This window comes from Antedon mediterranea, chromosome 9 (genome assembly GCF_964355755.1).
Source record: "Antedon mediterranea chromosome 9, ecAntMedi1.1, whole genome shotgun sequence".
Taxonomy (NCBI): Eukaryota; Metazoa; Echinodermata; class Crinoidea; order Comatulida; family Antedonidae; genus Antedon; species Antedon mediterranea.
This window is the reverse complement of record NC_092678.1, coordinates 5,911,085-5,925,357: the sequence shown is the minus strand read 5'-3', so window position 1 is coordinate 5,925,357 and position 14,273 is coordinate 5,911,085. Positions and strand designations below refer to the sequence as shown.

Sequence of the window (14,273 nt, the reverse complement as noted above, 5' to 3'; positions counted from 1 at the left end):
CGTTTCACCCACTTGCGCTAGATATCCGCTTGGTGGAATATTGTCACCAATTTTAATATCATTACCGGCTGCCTGTGTTGATCATATTTATAATTTCTTATGCACATTTTCCTATAAAAGAAGAATTTGAATGCATGGAGGGCAAATTGTTCGTTCAACCTGGAAACGAATAAAAAAGTAAGCCTGCTAAAGATAGGAAGAACAGGAAGAGTATTTTACTTTAGGATTAAAAAGACAAAAATTGACCATTTTGATGGGTGCATGGTCAAAGGCTTGCTTTGATCATGTCGTCTATCGATTTGAAATTAATATTTAATAATTCATAATTCAGGTGTTAAGTACGTTTATAAATAATGTATTTTAATAGCTAAATCGTATTATCTTAGATACTGGCACTCTAGTCAGGGGAGGGAAGGGGAACGTTTTTACATCTCGGCGACCCCATGAGTTGTACTGATATCTGAAATACGCAAAGTCATTGTATTTTTTTTTATCATGACATAGGCCTACAGCAAGTCTCTTTTATCATTTTATTGGAATTCTTTGTGCTTCTACTTAAACAATTACGTTTGTTCCCTTGTACTTTTGTATTGAATATTTAAAATTGGTTTACATACTTTCTCCTGTTTAATTTTGAAGACATCTATTGACTTTAATTGAATAAGCAAAACTAAATAACTTAGCCTGTTTTTTACTAACAGAGCGCGTAGTACCCGCTGCGCGCAGTACCCGCTGCGCGCAAATGTGAAAACGTTATGTTTTATAGAAATTGTGTTCCTTTGTTTTTAGATTTTTTTTTTTTACCTTAGTTGGGAGCCCTCTAACGGCCGTATATCTATAAAGTGATTTCCGGTGTGCGCAGGCGTACTTAAGTTTCTAAGCACGTCGTATGAAAGTTATCACGGTATATTTCTGTTGCATTTGTTATTGAAAGTCTGCTTTGAGAAGACGTAAACACGCGTGGAATGGTATATTTTGCTTGGAATATCATGATTAGGCCTATGATTTACTAAAATAGGATTTATTTGATAGAGGGTAAGTAGAATTAAGTTTTACTTTTAAAAACTTGTTTGGAGACCAAATGTCTTACGCCGAAGTGAAATCATCGGTATGTCTTCGGCCCACTCACTGTCGCTCAAAAGGGTAACTAACTGGTCGTATATCATCGACATCACACACAGTGAGTGGCCTAAATAATTTGGCATTATTTCATAGAATTTATCCTCTACCGTTATTACGGAAACCCGGATAGATTTCAAACGGTAACATACATCGTCAACAGACAGACTTCTATTAATTGTATGGTGGTTGTTTGTTTATTCTGCAAGTACAATGCTAGTTTGTGTACAGTAGGAAGAGATAGGCTAGTTTTGTAGGTGTGCGGAATTCCAGCGTGAACCGGACATGTCATGACTAAGAAGTATTAGTATTACTGATTGTTTGACAGCCGAATTCGACCAAATTTATCCCACAGCATTTCTTCAGAGTACATATTATATTCTCTAGTAATTTATTGTTCCCACAAATATTGTACGTACACAGTATTGATTAATTAATTGCAATAGTTTAACCAAATGTACAGTCTTAGACCCCATTTACACTTTCGTTTGGGTCCAGGGCCGGTCCTGGGTCGGTCCTGGGCCGGTTGCAAATATTTACTTTTTAGGCCGGCCCAGAGCGTTTACACTACCGACGCAGATTACTGGTCGTAAATAATTTTATCGGAAGTACCATTGCATGCTGGGATACGAAGTACAGTTTGTTTACATTTTTCTCTCTCGATCGTCAATTCAACTCTCCGCGCGAACCGACCGTTTTATATTTATAGTACTGTATTGTTGTTTTTTGTCCCATTAAAAACAAAATGAACCCCACTGTTTTATATAATATGGCTATATTTTATGTATATGCGAAACAAGCGGAGGAATACTTTATTGAAAGAAGATGTCTGAAAATAAATTTAACTATATAATGAAGAAAACAAATTGTCGCCCGAAAAGGAGGAAGGTATGTACTGAGAATGTCGGATCGTCATAACAACAACCTCATAAAAAGGTCAAACGTTGTTCACGGTTCACTGCGTAAGCCGGCCCAAACGTAAAAGCCGCTCCTGAACCTACCTGGAGAGGTGGCCCAGATCTGCGTCCGGCCCAGGGCCGGCCTAACTTTTTGGAGTATTTACACTTATCAATTGCCGACCCAGGGCCGGCCTAAATCGTAAGTGTAAATGGGGTCTTAAGTAACTGTTAGTTACTGTTGTTAGTTAGTTACTGTTAGTCAGTAACTGTTAGTCAAAGTTGGCCTCTGAATACAAAGTTTATTCATATTATTGGTTGCTTCACAAAGTGACCTAGTTTTGTTTTTATGGAGTGTGTATAACCTGTAACACTATTAAATTTACCGTATACCCATATAAATATAGAAGATTAGCAATTTATGATAGTGGAATGTTTCCTATATAATATATACGTATATTTAAAATGTTTACTTTAAAATAATGTTTATACTCTTAAAATCTGTATTGTTTCCTTAGTTTATCATTGAGTAGACTAATTATGATATGGGATTGTGATGTAGAAGATTCCAGTGTCTGTCTCTTATTTCAATTGCTTGCTGTTTCTTTTCACAGATAAATATCTTAAATTCTTTTTCTTTTAAAAGTAAATCACATTTCTAAATAAGCATTTAGTCACCATGGCAAGTTAAGTTATCACACAAATGTAAATATATTAATAAATGACCAGTGGGGACAGAACAATAACACCATTATGCAGCAAAAGATAGGACATAGTTAAAGCTCCGTCTACACTATCAAAGTTTATGTGAAAAAAAATGTGATTATGTTGTGCTTATATATGGACATATGATGTCATATCACTACCATACTAACTTGGACATATCATTACCATATTTGTTATTGATCTGGCACCGAACATGCCGAAATCATAGAATGAATAGGCAGTGTGATCTATTTAATTAAAAAAAAACATAAGTCTTCCTTTATAATTCATGCTTCACTTCCTTCCAAGGTTGGATTATTTATATAAAAGAAATCCTGCTAACTTTATATAGGATTAACGCAGGAAGGGAAAAGGCATATACAGTACGATTAGAACTGGGAGTATTATTTGGGGTCAGTATATGCCCTATTTATAATTCCCTAAATTAGGCTAGGATAGAAACCCATGTCCTTTTGTACTGTACTGCCATGGGAACAACATTTAGAATAAAATTGATGCTGGAATACATTAGATTATTTTTATACCAGTTACTATAAAAATATTTATTGGTTCTTTTTTCCTTTTTTGAAAGAGCTACAGTATATACTGTATATATTGGTTCCGTTCGTACGTGCCTAACTTACCTGGATAAACCAACATACTGTAGAGACTTTATCTTTAAAGAATATAACTCGAAATGTGATAAAAAACGCATCTAAGTCAGTGGTATTATATGTGATTACTAAAGCTTGGTTTCCATAAAATCGCTACACGACAGAGCGTAGCGATTCTATGGAAACGCTAGAATTTATCGGGGATCTAGTACGCGAGCGCTAAATATTCTTTAGTACGCGTATACGATTCATTGCCGGCAAAGTTGAACATGGTTGAACTTTGCCGATTTGACTGCAATGAATCGGGAAGCCTTCCCGATTGCGTCGGCGACATCTGCGCGTGTAGCAATTTGAATGGAAACGCTGTAGCGATTTTAATGGAAACCGGGCTTTAAATACTAAATCTTTTAGCATTATGTTCTTCCCTTTACCTCCACTGTACAGTATGTCAAATTATCCAGGTACAGTAGGAGCACAGAATACCAAAATTACTTCTGGTAATATTTATCTATTTTTCATTCCATTTTTATTTGAAACTAAAATTCCAGAAGTGGATACAATTGTTTATAAAACAATGTTAATTTATTATCTCAATTAGCGCTTCATTACCCACCCATTATGCTATCTCTTTGTACTCTTCAAATGAAATATGATGTGAGCAATTTTTTTATGGGTAATACACAGCTGGCTTTATCTGCATCCTGACTAAAGTTTAGCCTTTTGTCTATAATTTGAACCTGTTAAAATTTATCATGCCTTCTTATAATTTTTTGATATTAATTCAATTTTTAAACACAAAGTATTGAGTGAATGTTCTTTATAATTATTTTAGCTGCAATCGTTTTAGTTACGTGCAGTTTGGTTTGAGTTGACTATCTATATTGTTTACTTAACTTGTTTGTTTAGTATCACCTACAGAAGTGTAAAATATAAACATTTTAATTTGTTACTGAAAACTAATTAGCCATTGAAAATTGCTATTTTTAACTCTACTGAAAGTCTGTTCAGACCTAACAAGTTATGATTTTGTATAATACACCTCTTGGTTTCAAATTCAACTAAGATTATTGGAATCCACCTGCTACGGAACATCCCTATACTGTACCTATTTAGGGTACACCCATATCAAGGAACACTCCTACTCAAGGAACAGCCATACTCAAGGAACAGACATACTCAAGGAACAGCCATACTCAAGGAACAGCCATACTCAAGGAACAGCCCTACTCAAGGAACAGCCATACTCAAGGAACTCCCCTACTCAAGGAACACCCCTACTCAAGGAACTCCCCTACTCAAGGAACTCCCCTACTCAAGGAACAGCCATACTCAAGGAACTCCCCTACTCAAGGAACTCCCCTACTCAAGGAACAGCCATACTCAAGGAACAGCCATACTCAAGGAACAGCCATACTCAAGAAACTCCCATATTCAGAGAACACCCATATTCATGCGATACCCATATTATATAAACCAGAGAAAACTATGTTTTAACACTAAACAGCTAACCCCTATTAAGGGGACATTTTGTTGGGTCCCTAGGTTGTCCCCTTAACACATTGACTGCCAAGGCATTTTCCGTAATTTCTGTCCCAGTGCCAAGTCCCGTTTACATATTAAATTACAGTTTGAAAGTGTAACATCTGGTCACAGACTATCATGATGTCATTCAAAATATTTTTAGATTATCGTTTACGTACATCATTCATAAACTGCCATGCGATAATTCCTGTTCCAATCACCACTGCCAGCGATTCTACATACAATACAAAAGTGCTACGATTTTGACGTAGTATTACGTCTTGGCAAGTAGCGACACGCAATTTTTGACGTATAAATACGCCGTGGCAGTGAACGTGTTAATAGAGGTTAGGTATTATAATGTAAACATGATTTTAATCAATTGTCCAATGTGTGTACACCAAAAAAAGAACCTATGAGTCAATGAAAGAATATTGATGAACATTAAATGAAGAATTTTGTGAAGTTTATTAGCAATTTATTGACATTTATTGCAAGTATTTTGTAGTAAAAACACCAACTCAATTTTATTGATTTTATAGGTTCATGTGTTAGTTTTATAGTCCATGAATCATTTTATGTTTATTTCCTTATTTGGACACATTTTCTTTGTAATAAATTGATTGATTGATTTAATAGGTTGAAACACTGAAACATAAAAGATTATAGTAATAAGTTGTGTGTATGTTGATAAAAGTAGTTCTTGACATTGTTACAACATACAGGTGGTTCAAATTTGAAGGTGACTGATTCTCAGTGTATTTTCATATACTGTATGACAATATATCTTCAGTGTCAGGAAAATTCCATGATACAGTATCACATGGTGCCTGTATCTTGTATTCTTAGGTTAAGGATAATGTCTAGGATACTAGACAATGTGAAACACATGTGATGCTGTATTAAAGTATTTCCCTATGATACCGGAAAAATCTAGTGAATGTTTTGTTCATTCTTATTTAACGTCTCATCATAGTTCATTTACAGTATTCTGTCAAGATTTGTCCGCTTAGTGGCAATAAATTAACATTCTAATAGACACAGAAAATATATTGAAAATGCAGCATTGAATTTATTATTTTCATAATTCATAATACAAGTAATCATTATTTGAATTATACTAAACCTGTCATAAAAATGATATAAAATATGCACAGACAATTTTAATAGGATATTCTGTAAACATAATAAGAATGGCAATATATATTTTAATGCACGTTACGAAGGATGCCATAATGTCATGGTCATACGCAAGTCTTACATTCAAGTCACATGTGGACGAAGCAACATTAAGCTTCACACGTGAACGAGCACACAGTGACGAAAATCGCAACTTATCAGATATATAATGATATGCTTAATTGTCAGTGTATTTATCGACGCGAAAACGGCGGCCAATTAACCTTGGGAATTTTAGTATGCAAAATACGACATACAGTACACTTTTGGTGTGTAGTGAAACTTTCAAAATTAAAAGATGTGAAACAGTGTAAATAATGTTGGTACTGTATAATATTAAAATTTAATAAGATTTATTATTACAATATTGTACAGACATCCCTATAGAACTTGAATATAAAAATTATTTATGAATAAAAAAAATTTGTTTTGATGGTGCCTTAAATATAACATTATATAACCTATATAAACACTCTTATGATAAATAATATTTTAAAAATTCTTGGGAGAAATATTTGTATCAAAAATAATCAGTATAGTTTCAATGAATCAAATTTATGTAGATTTATTGTATTATTTTCTCGATAAGAAACTGTGTCAGATTTCGAAAAAGGGATCTGATGAAGTAGGTTAGTCAGTTTTTCTGTTGGTGCGATAATATAATGGAAATGAAATTATATTCTCGGGAGAAGAATTATTTATTTCAATGTTACAGTCCAGTATGGTAGTAAAAAAGGACAATGTTCTTTTTATGTTTCATACCTGTCTAGCTCACAGTATTGTTTGACGTATCATATATCGTTTATACAGCTACATGCTATGTCTTGATAAGAAAAGGTGTGGTTGAATAGGGCTTGTCCCACTTTAGGGCGGGGTTTAGTGCCACAATTCATGAATATAGTACTCTAAAAATCTCCCAAAAGATTTTTTTGTGGTAAAAAATGTTTTTACCCTTTACACAATTCAGAATATCAGAATGTTTGTGTGTTCAGTATTGGAAGACTCACTGTATAACAGGGAACGACAGCATTGGTTATCATTTTGTGACTTAAATTATGGTTTGCCCTGATAAGGATGGTCATTATGGATATATATAATTCCTGAAATAGATATAACTTCTTTTTATACAGCATGACGCATGCTTAAATTAGCAATTGAATTGTCCAGGCTACTCATTGAAGTATTCGTTGAGTCATGTTATGTGTTAAATTGTTGGTGAGATTTTATTTATAGTATATTACTCAGCAGTTGAGGTTTAACATTAGTATGGAAAGAGTCATTTGGTAATGTTTTCTGTGATAATTGTCTTTTCAACTGTACATGCAGTTTAAACTTTACTTTTACTGTATTTATAGAGTTGGAAATCCAGTAGATCCTTCTTTGTTGTCCCAAAGGTGTCTCCTTAATAGAGGTTTTATCTTTGAATACAGGTTGACCATAGTGTTATATGTATTTCTCTCAAGAAAGTGTGTCTTATTAATAGGGGTGTCCTCTAAATCCTAAAATGGTGTCCCAAAAAGTCTTACTAAATTAGCCCAGTTCCCAGCATCTGCGGCTAGTTACTTATATAGCCTTATTTCACTAACTTGTTTTATATCGATAACCGATTACATTAAATTGCATTTCAACCATCAAATCAAATTGATTATTTGTTTGTTGTTGATGATGGTACTACGTGGGAGTGGTCCCACTAGAGGGCGCTATAGCGGACTGTCCCATTTATCACGGAGGGGAGCTAAATTCTTTTTTTCGTAATTGTTTCGCACTTCGTGGAAAAGGGCTTATGTCGGGTTTATCCAGGTAAGCGGCACTCATAGACTACCAACACCATTTCTGGTTTGTGTAGTTTTTTTCATTTATTGTGGTGGATACTTTTTGTAAATACTGTATTTTTATGGTTATTATTATTATTGACCAGAGAATGTCATTTAACTGGTTATTCAAAATGTTTATAATGTCCTGTTTCTGCTGCCAGTTTTTTTCATGGAATATTAATTGGTAACAGTATTTGCCCTCAGAATAGACGGGCCCTGTTGTACATTTGCTATTAATGTTTAGTTCAATCTTGTGGTAATGTTTATTTGATGTGTTCTTATATTAATAATTGATGTAACTCTCATTTTCCTAATGTCTCATCAATATTCAATACTGTATACTAATGGATAGAGTTGTCATGATTACTAATTATTATTAGGAAGTTAAGTAGCTTTAATTATCGTTGGGAAGTTAAGTACAGTAGCTTTAATTAAACTGTTTGCCATTTAAATTATCCATTCAATTTAAAATTATGAATTTCTAATTAAGACTCTAAAGACAGATAATAATAATTGTTTGTTGATCACTTTGTCCTAAAGTTGAACCTGGAAATCTTAATTTTAAAAGGTTAATATACTCTGATGCTTTATTTGAATTCACTCTCTAAAGCTGGGTTCACACTACAATGCAATCTTGGCAAGTAATTTGAAATAGGAGTCACCGTTTGTATGTAATTGACCAATGACTCGTGCTATATCCTAGTGGGAACCAAGCTTTCAATTGGTGTATTAGTACAACCCTATTAAGTGGGATGTACAACAGTAGTGGTAAATAACAATTTTTTTTGTTTCGTGGGAATCTGTCCCTATTTCCTTCTCATCCATTTCACAAGCAATTGTTCACTTAATAGGAGTTGCCCTTTGAATAGAGGTTGACCATACTGGTAAAGTACAGTATATTGCCCCTCATACATATCCTGAGAATGGGCCGCCTTTATAGGGGTACTGTATCCCTGAAAAAGAGATGAACCGTTTGTGTACCAATCATTAGTAAGTACTGTAAGCACTCATAATAGTTTTTAGCAAATCATATTTGTAAGCTTGCTAAAATAAAACACTATTGTGACTATCATTTAATTTCAATTTAATGGAGGGAATGTTACTTTCGAAATTAACAGGAAAAAGGCGACAGTGCTGTCGCTATGAACAAGGCATGTAGATCAGAATTTTTAGGGTAATCGACCAAAACTAATTGTACAAAGACACTAAAATAAAGATATGATACAATGATTATACCTAATTCATGCTAGGCCCATTAGTTTAATTAATTTCTATTTAAACAAACCATCTTTCATTGCCATTCACTAATCCGAATGAAAGCTTTTTCACCGTAAATTAAATATATTGTTTCTCGTAAAAGTGCTGTTGACTTTTTACTCTAATTTTTATACCTCGTTGCGTTAATGTACGAAACACACAAATCATAGTTTCCGCTTGTATCTCTGTTGGAAAATCTTTGCCGAGATAACTTTTAAAATTAGACCAATGATTCCTTTGATGTTATGCCGACAAACACCTGTTAATGATACGGAATAGCCAAACAGACTAAATCGGTTTTTTGTTTCATTTTTATAAATAGTAGAATTGAAAATAAATTGAAATGTAGGGTTCAATGGTCTACTGTAGCAGTTTTCTTTTCCTGAAAAAATGTTATTTAAAAAATCATAAGTATATAATAATTATACAATATAATAATAATACCAGTGGATTAAACCAAAATAGAAGATAGACGACAATAGAAACAGAACTTTAAAACACTTTTTTGTGACAGTGGTGTTGTCCATGACCTGTCCTCTGATGTACACTTCTGTTTTGTGTAGCAGGCCCGTAGCCAGGCGGTTTTATAGTTCGGGTAAATCCCTCTTTACCGCAAACCCCCCTTAATCAACTGCAAACCCCCCTTAATTAACTGCAAACCCCCCTTAATCAACTGCAAACCCCCTTAATCAACTGCAAACCCCCTTAATCAATTGCAAACCCTCCTTAATCAACTGCAAACCCCCTTAATCAACTGCAAACCCCCCTTAATCAACTGCAAACCCCCCTAATCAACTGCAAACCCCCCTTAATCAACTGCAAACCCCTTAATCAACTACAAACCCCCTTAATCGACTGCAAACCCCCTTAATCAACTGCAAACCCCCTTAATCAACTGCAAACCCCCTTAATCAACTGCAAACCCCCCTTAATCAACTGCAAACCCCCCCCCCCCCCTTAATCAACTGCAAACCCCCCCCCCCCCCTTAATCAACTGCAAACCCCCCCTTAATCAACTGCAAACCCCCCCTTAATCAACTGCAAACCCCCCCTTAATCAACTGCAAACTCCCCTTAATCAACTGCAAACCCCCCCCTTAATCAACTGCAAACCCCCCCCCCCCCCTTAATCAACTGCAAACTCCCCTTAATCAACTGCAAACCCCTAATATCCTGACATGCCCAATACCCTCACCCCATCTCTGAAAATCCTCCAAATACTGCATGTGCCCCATGGTACTAAAGTTTATTTGTAAATTGAAAAAATCGTAAACTTGATTGTGAATATAACTTGAACTTATTTGATACTTGTAAATACAGGCACTGAAATTAGTTATGTTTGAGGTAGACCATGTGATTTAAAAAAGAATGGTTGAGAATGTCCTAACGTTTTGGTTGATATGGTACATTATTCTATTCTGGGGAATGTACACGCACTGAAATGCCACACAAGCAATGTATTTCTTTGTAATAATATTTTGTAAACGAACACATGCTACCTCTATGCTTCGTTATTTATAAAACATCATTCAATTACCATCACAAAGCCTTGTATTAGCAGTTTCACTCACATTTGTGATGCTCCATTAGACTCGGTTAAATTTTCTATAGATTTTGTCGTCGTACATTATTACCACCATTCTTACTGGCCTACTTAATGCAAACGTAATTATCTAATCGAACGTTTTTATTGCGTGACCTTAAGCCGAATGACTTTAGGCATCAAATGCATACAGTGTATCGTAAATAAGGGCCAGTACTTGATTATGTAATCAATAATTACATGGGAAATTTGTGATTGTTTCATATCTGAGAAAACAGGCAGATTACAAGAAGAATATTTGATCTTGATGATTAATGTAATGATTTCAGTTAAGCTTGGTTCCCACTAGAACGTAAAGCAAGGACGTTAAACGCAACGCAAGCGTTTTAACCAATGACAAGCGAAGTTATAGACAGTTAGCAATCACAAGCGAATAAGCCATCGCTTGTGATTGGTCAATTCACTTGCGTTGCGTTACGTCCATGTCTTGCGTCGCTAGTGGGAACCACGCTTTACTGTATACAGGGTAATTTAACCCCATATTGGAATTTTGGTGGAAGACTCATTTAGCTTGGGTCCCCTGCCCTAAAATTTAAAAAGTACAAATATGCAAAAGGTATAGGATATTCGGTTTACTGTAAAAGTTAATTATTTCGGCCCTGTCTTATTAAAGTGGCACCTTTACAGTAGGACCCAATAGTAGGGGTGTCCCCTGAATAGGAGTTGGTTGTATTGCCCCTCTCATTCGTTTCACAGAGTACAGTGTCGTCCTAAATATCAGTTAAACACTGATAACTAGCCGACTAGGGCTACAGGTTAGTTAATTACATTTCCTAGCCCACATGATATTTGCTAGCCCAAAATTTACAGGATTTTAGATGTATGGTAAGCAGCTAATGACGTTTTACTGATCATATCAGTAACTTACAGTACTGTCACACCTGAAAGACCAACAAATTACTAACTAACAAAGAAAGAAAGAAAGAAAGAAACTGCCTTGTGATAGTATCAATAGAACTAATCCCTTTTGGTTGTCGGAAAACGAAATAAACAAACAACTTATTAGGCTTTACTGGTTTGTAAGTGGTATTCAACCCACGTTAGCACCAGAATCAAGTTAAACGGTGCATGATAAGATCAAAGTTAGCACTCTGTGTAAAAGGTAATTATAAAGTTGAATTTATGATAAAAAAATACTGTACCTACAGTATATTTGTTAACATACACTTTTGGTTATAAAGTTTAAATGAGGATTCAGTTTAGATTGGCCAGAGTAGTATGTGTTTTGTAGTATAGAAACAAAAAATGTAGCTATTTTATTATTTTAACTGAGCAGAAAGGCCCAAACTATAATTAAATATAGGGATATGGCACCGAATCCAGCAAATTCCAGTTAGTTGTACTGTATAGTAAATACACGGCAGCAACATGGGCTTTTTATTGTGTTTTATTTGTATTTTAATACTCACATTGCAGAGTAAGTCAATGTTCTTTAAGCAGTAAGTTTGCTTATTATAAAGAGAATCATAAACGTATGACAAAATGTTGTGTACATTCATAGATTTATTGAATAAAGTCAAGTTTAACCTATGACCTTGTATTAACTGACAATTGGTTTTGTCAAATAACTTATCACATAGTATTTACACTCACTACTGAAGGAAAGTTACCCCTGTCCTACATTTTGTTAAATATTGTGTTACTGTACCTATTGTAAAGTACAGATAATACTAATAAATAGTAAAGAAATACCTTTAAAAGGCCTTTACACCAGTTAAACGTGTATGGAATATTTTGTATGCTTTTAATCGTTTTACTGTCATTTACACAATATGTAATGGGTTGCTTTTATTACACTTAGCGTGTTATAAACTAATAAACAAACAAAGGCAAGGCAAGTTATTACTGGATGACGTATCATGAGAGTTCACAGTTTTTGTCATTTTTTACAATTATTTATTTAAATATAACATTTAAGTAATAGTATATGTACACATTTTGTATAATTAAATGTACAGGAGTAGTGTATTTCTTATTTGAATTCTTATTTATCTAGTAAATCAATTTGCTTAATAATTTTTAATAAGTTATTGTAATGAACTTATAGAGATATACAGTAACTTTCGATAAGAATTATAACTGATACTGTATCTGAACTTATAACCTTTTAATATTTACATAATAGGAGCCCTTATTATATTTGATGTCTTAAAGTTATTAGTTATGTAAATTTTAAATTTAATTACAATTTAATTTAAATTTGGATAGATGACAACTTTTGATTTAATATCTGACCTTATGACCTTCTTTGAATATTTGAATAAACTAATTATGCTTGATGTCTTTATTGGTTATGTAAATTTTATATTTAATGACAATTTTACTTAAATTGGATGAATGGTAATTTTCGAACTGATATTATCTGAACATGTGACCTTATTTGGATATTTGCATTAACTAATTATAAGAAGCCCTAATTATACATGATGATATTAGTTATGTAAATTTGTATTAAGTTTTAATTACAATTTCACTTAAATTGGATGAATAGTAACTTGCAAACTGATAGCCCTTTCTCCTCGAAGAGCGAGATATAACTCGAAAAGTAGTTTATGGGGAGGCTCCCACCTGAGGACATAGTTCATGGACTATATCATTTGTGGAGAGGGGTATTCAATAACATTTTATACTTTTAGAGTTATATCTCAATTTTTGAGGAGAAAGGGCTATTGTTGGTTTATCCAGGTAAGCTAGCACTCGTAATGTAATATATTGGATGTGTTGATTTACCATCGAAAGAAACATGTTAGCTAACCCAACAAAGCAACATCATTGCAAGTTGGGCTGGAGGCTGTTAATAAATAAAGGTACGGCTCACCGAAATTGGCAAAATGAAGTTAAAATTACATACTTATGACGTTAATATCACATACGGCTTTTATTAACTTAGCACATTCACATTCGTAATCAAAATAAATTGGTAAATTATTATAGAAAAACACTTAAGAAGCAGTCTTGATTATGAAATTCACGAGAGGTTACAACATTTTTAGTGGACGATGCTGTTAGGATATTAATCAACGAGAAATTCAATTAGAGTCGTTGCGATTATTGATGTATTGCTAAGAATTAGCCGCAACGTGGTAACGCGTTTCTCATCAAAATTCGTTAACAAGGCAGGGATGTTGACATTGCAAATAGAGACTAACCCTGTGCATTGTACAGGTAATGGATCTAAAGTGATCTGGACAATGGTCACTTTCAACTGACCGTTGTGTTACTTCGAAGGAGGTATTGCAAATTGTATCTGCTTATTTGATAAGCCAAGGTGAGATTGTTTGTTGTGGAATTAAGCTTTTTTTTTATGATAATGGATTTGATATTTTATGGTGTAAATAATTTAGATCAGGTATTGTCTGTTTTTAGCTATATAGTACAGTATACTCTTTTATTTTACTCATGGTTAGTGACCCAAAAATGAGAAGATAAAAGGCTATTCTTGTACAGCATTTGTTCAATTCTAAAATGACGCACATGGTTTTACTGGTTCAGAGTACTGTATGTATGCCTTTTCATACTTAAATGATAGTTAGCCCACCTAGTTTTGGTATGATGAATGATGACTT

General features: G+C 34.0%; 1 protein-coding gene across 1 annotated transcript in view; it reads left to right on the top strand.

Moving 5' to 3' along the window:
- Window positions 1–911: 911 nt before the first annotated feature.
- LOC140058984 (plexin-A4-like) overlaps window positions 912–14,273 on the top strand; it is a 106,680-nt gene continuing 93,318 nt past the window's right edge. The window contains exon 1 of the mRNA XM_072104776.1: window positions 912–1,035. The gene's annotated coding sequence lies outside the window, so the exon portion shown is untranslated. The remainder of the gene's footprint in view (window positions 1,036–14,273) is intronic.